This window comes from Hyperoodon ampullatus (genome assembly GCF_949752795.1).
Source record: "Hyperoodon ampullatus genome assembly, chromosome: 11".
Lineage (NCBI taxonomy): Eukaryota > Metazoa > Chordata > Mammalia > Artiodactyla > Ziphiidae > Hyperoodon > Hyperoodon ampullatus.
Window position 1 is genome coordinate 77,119,471 of NC_136924.1, and position 8,549 is coordinate 77,128,019.

The following is an 8,549-nucleotide window of genomic DNA, read 5'->3' on the forward strand; positions in this document are numbered from 1 at the left end:
GATTTTATTGTGATTGGGCCCCTCCTCCCATCTCATTGTGGCTTTTCCTTTGTCTTTGGATGTGGAGTATCTTTTTTGGTGAGTTCCAGTGTCTTCCTGTTGATGATTGTTCAGCAGTTAGTTGTGATTCTGGTGTTCTCACAAGAGGGAGTGAGAGCACGTCCTTCTACTCTGCCATCTTGGTTTAGGGCTCAATCCTGTGTCTTCTGTGTCATAATAATTTTAGTATTATCTGCTCTAGTTCTGTGAAAAATGTCATGGGTATTTTGATAGGGATTGCATTATGCTTTGGGTAGTATGGCCATTTTAATGATATTTATTCTTCCAATTGAAGAGCATGGTATATCTCTCCATTTCTTTGAATCATCTTCAATTTCCTTTATCAGTGTTTTACAGTTTTCAGTATATAGGTATTTCACCTCCTTGGTTAAGTTTATTCCTAAGTTTTTTTTTTTTATTTATGATTTTAAACAGTATTGTTTTTTTACTTTCTCTTTCTGATATTTCATTGTTAGTGTAAAGAAATGCAACACATTTCTGTATATTAATCTTGTATCTTGCTAGATTCATTTATTCTAATAGTTTTTGTATGAAGACTTTAGGGTTCTCTACATAGAGTATTATGTTATCTGCAAATAGGGACAGTTTTACATTTCCCTTCCAATTTGGATACCATTTATTTCGTTTTCTTGTTTGATTGCTATGGCTAGGACTTCCAATACTATGTGGAATAGAAGTGGTGAGAGTGGGATCCTTGCCATGTTCCTGAATTTAGCAGGAAGGCTTTCAGCTTTTCACCATTGAGTATTATGTGGCTGTGGGTTTGTTGTAAATGGTTTTTAATATGTTCCCTCTAGATCCACTTTGGTGAGAGTTTTTTTTTTTTTGTTTAATCATTAATGGGTGTTGAATTTTGTCAAATGAGTTTTTCTGTATCTATTGAGATGATCATGTTTTTTTATCTTTCCTTTTGTCACTGTGGTGTAGCACATTGATTGAATCCAACTTGATCGTGGTGTACAATCCTTTTAATGTATTGTTGGATTCAGTTTGCTAATATTTTGTTGAGGATTTCTGCATCTATATTCATCAAAGATATTGGACCTAATTTTCTTTTTTTGCAGTTTCTTTGGTTTTGGTTTAGGGTAGATGGTGGCTTCATAGAATGAATTTGGGAGTGTTCCCTTGTCTTCAATATTTTGGAATGGTTTGAGAAGTATGGGTATAAGTTTTTCTTTGTATGTTTGGTAGAATTCCCCTGTGAAGCCATCTGGTCCTGGACTTTTGTTTGCAGGGAGTTTTATTACAGATTATATTTCACTTGTAGTGATAAGTCTGTTCAAATTATCTGTTTCTTCTTGACTCAGTTTTGTCAGGCTGTATGTTTCTAGAAACTTGTCCATTTCTTCTAAGTTGTCCAATTCATTGACATATAACTAACTGTTCATAGTATTCTTTTATGAGTTTTTTTTTTTTTTTTTGTATTTCTGCAGTATCAGTTGTTATTTCTCCTCCTTCATTTCTTATTCTGTTTATTTGGGTCCTCTCTCTTTTCTTGGTGAGTCTGTCTAGTTGTTTATCTATCTTGTTTATCTTTTCGAAAAACCAGCTCTTGGTTTTTCTGATCTTTTCTATTGTTGGTTTTTTAAAAAATCTCTATTTTATTTATTTCCTCTCTGATTTTTATTATTTCCTTCCTTCTGCTGACTTTGGGTTTTGTTTTGTCTTCTTTTTCTGATTCTTATGGAGGGTAGGTTAGGTTGTTTATTTGAGATTTTCTTGTTTCTTGAGGGAGGCCTGTATCATTATGAACTTCCTTCGTAGAATTGCTTTTGCTGCAGTTCTTCTACTCCGCCATCTTGGTTTTGCTGCAGTTCTAGATTTTGTGAGCCTGTGCTTTCATTTTCATTTGTCTCAAGGTATTTTCTGATTTCTTCTTTGATTTCATGTTGACCCATTGTTCTTTAGTAGCATGTTGTTTAGTCTCCATGTGTTCATTCTTTTCCTGTTTTCTTTCTGTGTTGATTTCTAGTTTCATACCATTGAAGTTAGAAAAGATGCATGAAATAATTTCTATCCACTTAAATTTGTTAAGTCTTGTTTTGTGACCTAGTATGTGGTCTATCCTAGAGAATGTTCTATGCGTGCTTGAAAAGAATGTGTGTTTGGGGTTTTTTTTTTTTTGAATATAGTATCCTGTAGATATAAATTAAGTTCAACTGGTCTACTGTGTCATTTAGGACCTCTGTTGCCTTATGGATTATCTGGATTATCTGTCTATTGATGTCAGTGGGGTATTAAAGTCTCCTACTATTATTGTATTCCTGTCAGTTTCTCCCTTTATGTCTGTTAGTATCAGTTTTTTCTATTTAGGTCCTCCTACATTGGGTGCATATATGTTAATGAGTATAATATCCCCTTCTTGTATTTGTCCCTTTATATAATGCCCTTCTTTTCTTTCTTTATGGACTTTGTTTTAGAGTCTATTTTTTTGGATATGAGTATTGCTACCTTTGCTTTCTTGTCATTTCCATTTGCATGAAATATCTTTTTCCATCCCCTCACCTTCAATCTATGTGTGTCTTTTGCCCTAAAGTGAGTCTCCTATAAGCAGCATATTGTTGGGTTTTTTTTAATCCAATCTGCCACTCTATGTCTTTTGATCAGAACATTAAGTAATTATTGATAGGTATGTACTCTTTGCCATTTTAAGCCTTGTTTTCCAGTTGTTTTTGTAGTTATTCTTAGTTTCTTTCTTCTTCTTTTTGTTTTTCCTTTTGTGGTTTGATGATTTTCTTTTGTAGTATGCTTGACTTCCTTTCTCTTTGATTTTTTGAATCTATTGTATGTTTTTGATTTATGGTTATTCTGGATTTCAAGTATGTTGATCCATAACTATATCTACTTGCTTTATTTTTTAAAATAAATAGTCTTTATTTATTTATTTGTTTGTTTGTTTGTTTGTTTTTGGCTGCATTGGTCTTTGTTGCTGTGCATGGGCTTTCCTTAGTTGTGGCGAGCAGGGGCTAGTCTTCATTGTGGTGCACGGGCTTCTCATTGCGGTGGCTTCTCTTGTTGCGGAGCACGGGCTCTAGGCATGCGGGCTCAGTAGTTGTGGCTCACTGGCTCTAGAGCACAGGCTCAGTAGTTGTGATGCACAGACCTAGTTGCTCCTCGGAATGTGGGATCTTCCTGGACCAGGGCTCGAACCCATGTCCCCTGCATTGGCAGGTGGATTCCTACCTACTGCTCCACCAGGGAAGTCCCTATCTACTTGCTTTAAATCAATAGCCATACAAGTTCAAACACATTCTAGAAGATCTAAATTTTTATATTCCCCTTCTGCACATTTTGTGATTTTGATGTCCTATTTTACATCTTCATGCTTATCCTTTTGCTGTTGTAATTGCTTGTAGATATAATCGCTTTTACAAAATGTTTTGATTGTTTTTTAATCTAGGTACTGGCTTATTTAAGTGATCCTCAATCGTTTTATATATCTGCCTTTCCTATTGTGACTTTTCCTTTCCTACAAATTCTTGCTTCTTTTCTATTTAGAGAAGACCTTTCAATATATATATATATATATATTTAACATCTTTTTTGGAGTATAATTTCTCTATAATGGTGTGTTAGTTTCTACTTTATAACAAAGTGAATCAGCTATACTTATAAATATACCCCCATATCTCCTCCCTCCTTTCAATACTTCTTTTAGGGTAGGTTTAGTATTGCTGAATTCTTTAATTTTTGTTTGTCTGAGAAATACTTTATCTCTCCTTCTATTCTAAATGATAATTTTGCTGGGTAGAGTATGCTAGGCTGCACGTTTTTCCTTTCAGGACTTCAAATATATCATTGCCACTCCACTTCTGGCCTGCAAAATTTTTGCAGAGAAGTCAGCTGAAAGCCTTATAGGGGTTCCTTTGTAACTGACTCATTTTTTTTTGTTTTGCTGCCTTTAGAATCCTTTCTTTAACTTTTGCCATTTTAATTATAATATGTCTTGGTATAGGTCTGTTTGTGTTCATCTTGTCTGGGACACTTTGTGCTTCCCATACTTGGATATCTGTTTTCTTTTTAAATTTTAGGACGTTTTCAGCCATAATTTTTTTTTATAAGCAGATATTCATTTTTAATTAATTATTTATTTATTTATTTATTTTTGCTGTGTTGGGTCTTCGTTTCTGTGCGAGGGCTTTCTCCAGCTGTGGTGAGCGGGGGCCACTCTCCATCGTGGTGCACGGGCCTCTCACTATCGCAGACTCCCTTGTTGCTGAGCACAGGTTCCAGATGCGCAGGCTCAGTAGTTGTGGCTCACGGGCCTAGTTACTCCACGGCATGTGGGATCTTCCCAGACCAGGGCTCAAACCCGTGTCCCCTGCATCGGCAGGCAGATCCTCAACCACTGCGCCACCAGGGAAGACCCCATAATTTTTTTTTTTTTTTTTTTGCGGTAGGCGGGCCTCTCACTGTTGTGGCCTCTCCCCTTGTGGAGCACAGGCTCCGGAGCACAGGCTCAGTGGCCATGGCTCACGGGCCCAGCCGCTCTGCGGCATGTGGGATCCTCCCAGACCGGGGCACGAACCCGTGTCCCCTGCATCGGCAGGCGGACTCTCAACCACTGTGCCACCAGGGAAGCCCGACCCCATAATTTTTAAAAAAATTTATTTTATTCAAGTATAGTTGATATACAATGTTGTCTTAATTTCTGCTGTATAGCAAAGTGATTGGTTATACATATATATATACACACATATATATATATACATATATATGTGTGTATATATATGTATATATATATATATGTGTGTATATATATATATATATATATATATATATATATATATATATACATTCTTTTTCATATTCTTTTCCATTATGGTTTATCACAGGATACTGAATATAGTTCCCTGTGCTATACTGTAGGTCCTTGTTGTTTATTCATTCTGTATATAATAGTTTGCATCTGCTAATACCAAACTCCCAATCCCACCCTCCCCCCCCGACTTGGCAACCTCAGTCTGTTCTCTATGTCTGTAAGTCTGTCTTGTAGATAAATTCATTTGCATCATATTTTAGATTGCATGTATAAGTGATATCATATGGTATTTGTCTTTCTCTTTCTGACCTTCTTCACTTAGTATGATAATCTCTAGGTCCATCCACGTTGCTGCAAATGGCATTATTTCAGTCTTTTTTATGGCTGAGTAGTATTCCACTGTATATATGTACCACATCTTCTTTATCCATTCATCTGTTGATGGGCATTTAGGTTGCTTCCATGTCTTGGCAATTGTGAATAGTGCTGCTACAAACATTGGAGTGCATGTATCTTTTTGAGTTAGAGTTTTGTCTGAATATTTGCCCAGGAGTGGGATTGCTGGATCATATGGGAACTCTATTTTTAGATTTTTCAGGAACCTCCATATGGTTTTCCACAGTGGCTGTACCAATTTACATTCCCACCAACTGTGTAGGAGAGTTCCCTTTTCTCCACACCACTCCAACATCTGTTATTTTTAGACTTTTTAATAATGGCCATTCTGATCAGTGTGAGTTGGTACCTCACTGTAGTTTTGATTTGCATTTCTTTAATTATTGGAGATGTTGAGCATCTTTTCATGTGCCCATTGGCCATCTGTATGTCTTTTTGGAGAAATGTCGATTTAGGTCTTCTGCTCATTTTTCATTTGGGTTGTTTGCTTTTTTGTTACTGAGTTGTATGAGCTGTTTTGTATATTTTGGAAATTAAGCCCTTGTCAGTTACATCTTTTGCAAATATTTTCTCCTGGTCCATAAGTTGTCTTTTTGTTTCATTTATGGTTTCCTTTGCTGTACAAAGCTTGTAAGTTTGATTAGGTCTCAATTGTTTATTTTTGTTTTTATTTATATTGTCTTGGGATACTGACAGTATCTAGTACTATCATACCTAAGAAAACATTGGTACAATTTACGTCAGAGAATGTTTTGCCTATGTTCTCTTCTAGGAGTTTTGTGGTGTCATGTCTTATATAAGTCTTTAAGCCATTTTGAGTTTATCTTTGTGTTTGATGTGAGGGTGTGTTCTAACTTCATTGATTTACATGTGTTCAGCCATAATTTCTTCAAATACATTTTTTTTTTTTTGAAGTATGCAGGCCTCTCACTGTTGTGGCCTCTCCTGTTGCGGAGCACAGGCTCCAGATGCGCAGGCTCAGTGGCCACGGGTCACGGGCCTAGCCGCTCCACGGCATGTGGGATCTTCCCGGACCGGGGCACGAACCCATGTCCCCTGCATCAGCAGGCAGACTCTCAACCACCGCGCCACCAGGGAAGCCCTTCAAATACATTATTGATCCCCATTTCTCTTTCTTCTTCTTCTAGATCCCCTATTATGTGTAGGTTGGCATGCTTTACATTATTCCATACATCTTGTATGTTGCTTTCATTTTTTTTTTCATTCATCTCTCTGACTGCTGTTCTGATTGGGTGATTTCCATTATTCCATCTTCTAGATCACTTATTCCTTCTTCTATGTCATTTAGTCTGCTATTCATTGCTTCCAGGTTGGTTTTTATCTCAGCAATTGAATTGTCTAATTTTGATTGGTTCATATTCATTGTTTCTATTTCCTTGTTACTGTGATCTGCATTTCTTTTGATAATCTTTCTTAATTCCTTTAGCATTTTTATTGTCTCCTTTTTGAACTCTGGGTCTAGTAGACTGGTGAGGTCTGTTTCATTAGTTGTTCCTTCAGGGGATTCCTCTTGTTCTTTTAATTGGGAGTAGTTCCTCTGCTTTTTCATTTTACTTAACTTTCTCTCTTTCTATGAACTTAGGAGAAACAGTTAGCTACTGTGGTCTTGAACTGGTGTTTTTTGTGGGAGCATCCCTGCCTAGACTTCTGTGACTCCAACTCTTTTGGTGCAAGAGCTGGCTTTGGTATGGATGCCAGCCATATCTTTCTTTATAGTGTGCCAGTTTTATCCCCTTGATAGGGGATGTGATTTGTGTCGTGGTATCCAGAGTCTGTGCTGGATGTGCGGCAAGGCTTCCTCTTTGCAGCTCTCACTGCCCTGGCAGGAGTGGGTTCTTCTCCCCAGTTGTAGAAGCCCTGAGGATTGGGTTCAATAAGGCTCTTTTGCCTTTGAGTGCATGTCCTGCCCCAAAGGAAGTGCTGTTGAAGCATGTGAGGCCTGTGTGGTCACAGCAAACCTATGTGTTACCCATGCAGGTGTCTGCAGTTCTGCCTAAAAGTAGCCCAAAGTGACATCCCTTTCTCTGTTATGTTTTTCCGAGACCTAGTGCAAGGCTGTGGTGTGGAGTATGCTGGGGTGGGGACCAGAGTGCTGTTGCTGCAGGTCGAGGTGGCTGTGCTGCCACTGAGGTCCTGGGCTGCCACTGTGGCAAACTTCTCCCAGGATCTGTTCACCCCAGATCCAGCTCCAAGCTGAGGTGTGGAGTGGAGGAGCGGGAGTGCTTGTAGTTCACAGAAACAAACCAATGTGTACTTGTGCCAGGCCCTGTTTGCCCAAGACTCAGTGCCCAGCCTCTGCACATTCTGGACCCACTGCTGCTGTGCATGCATTAACAATGGGCTCCCTCTGCTGTTCTCCCTGGACCACACCCCAGCTGCATTCAGTCCTCTCCTGGGGCCTGTCTGCCTGAGATTCAGTGCCACGCCACTGCACATTCTTGTGGCACTGCCCAGTGCATGTGCTGACAATGGTCTCTGTGGTTGGGCCTGGATCACACCCCAGGCGTCCCTGCCTGTCTCTGCACAGCTAGACTGAATCTCTGCCATGATCTCATGCTAGGCTATGGTGTTGAGCAAGTGGGGCTGGGCATTCACCCCTTCAGACTGGGAAGAGCAGTGAGGCAGCAGCCACCAGCACAAGTCTCTCTCAGCCCTGATTGCTCGCATGCAAGCACTCCTTGTGAGCAGAATCTAGTCTTCTCCAGCCCCTCTATCTGTCCAAGTAGATTTCCCAGCAGGCAAGGCGGCTCCCCAGGGTATGAGTCTGTCCATGTGGAACTTCTCTTTCTTACAGATCCCTCCCAGGGGCTCCAGTCCGTCCTGATGCCTCTTTTTCCCTCGTTCTACCTCTTTATGTGGAGATCTTTCTTGTAGCTTTTTTATCTGTCTTTCTTTTTTTTTTTTCTGATACGCGGGCCTCTCACTGTTGTGGCCTCTCCCGTTGCGGAGCACGGGCTCTGGACGTGCAGGCTCAGCGGCCATGGCTCATGGGCCCAGCTGCTCTGTGGCATGTGGGATCCTCCCAGACCAGGGCACAAACCCATGTCCCCTGCATCAGCAGGTGGACTCTCAACCACTGCGCCACCAGGGAAGCCCTTTCTTGTAGCTTTGATTGTATAGGAGCACTTCTGCCAACTTTCAGTTGGTTTTCTGTGAGAAGTGGTCCACATGTAGATTTTTTTTTTTTTTCCCCAGTACGCGGGCCTCTCACTGTTGTGGCCTCTCCTGTTGCGGAGCACAGACTCCAGACACACAGGCTAAGCAGCCATGGCTCACGGGCCCAGCCGCTCTGTGGCACGTGGGATCTTCC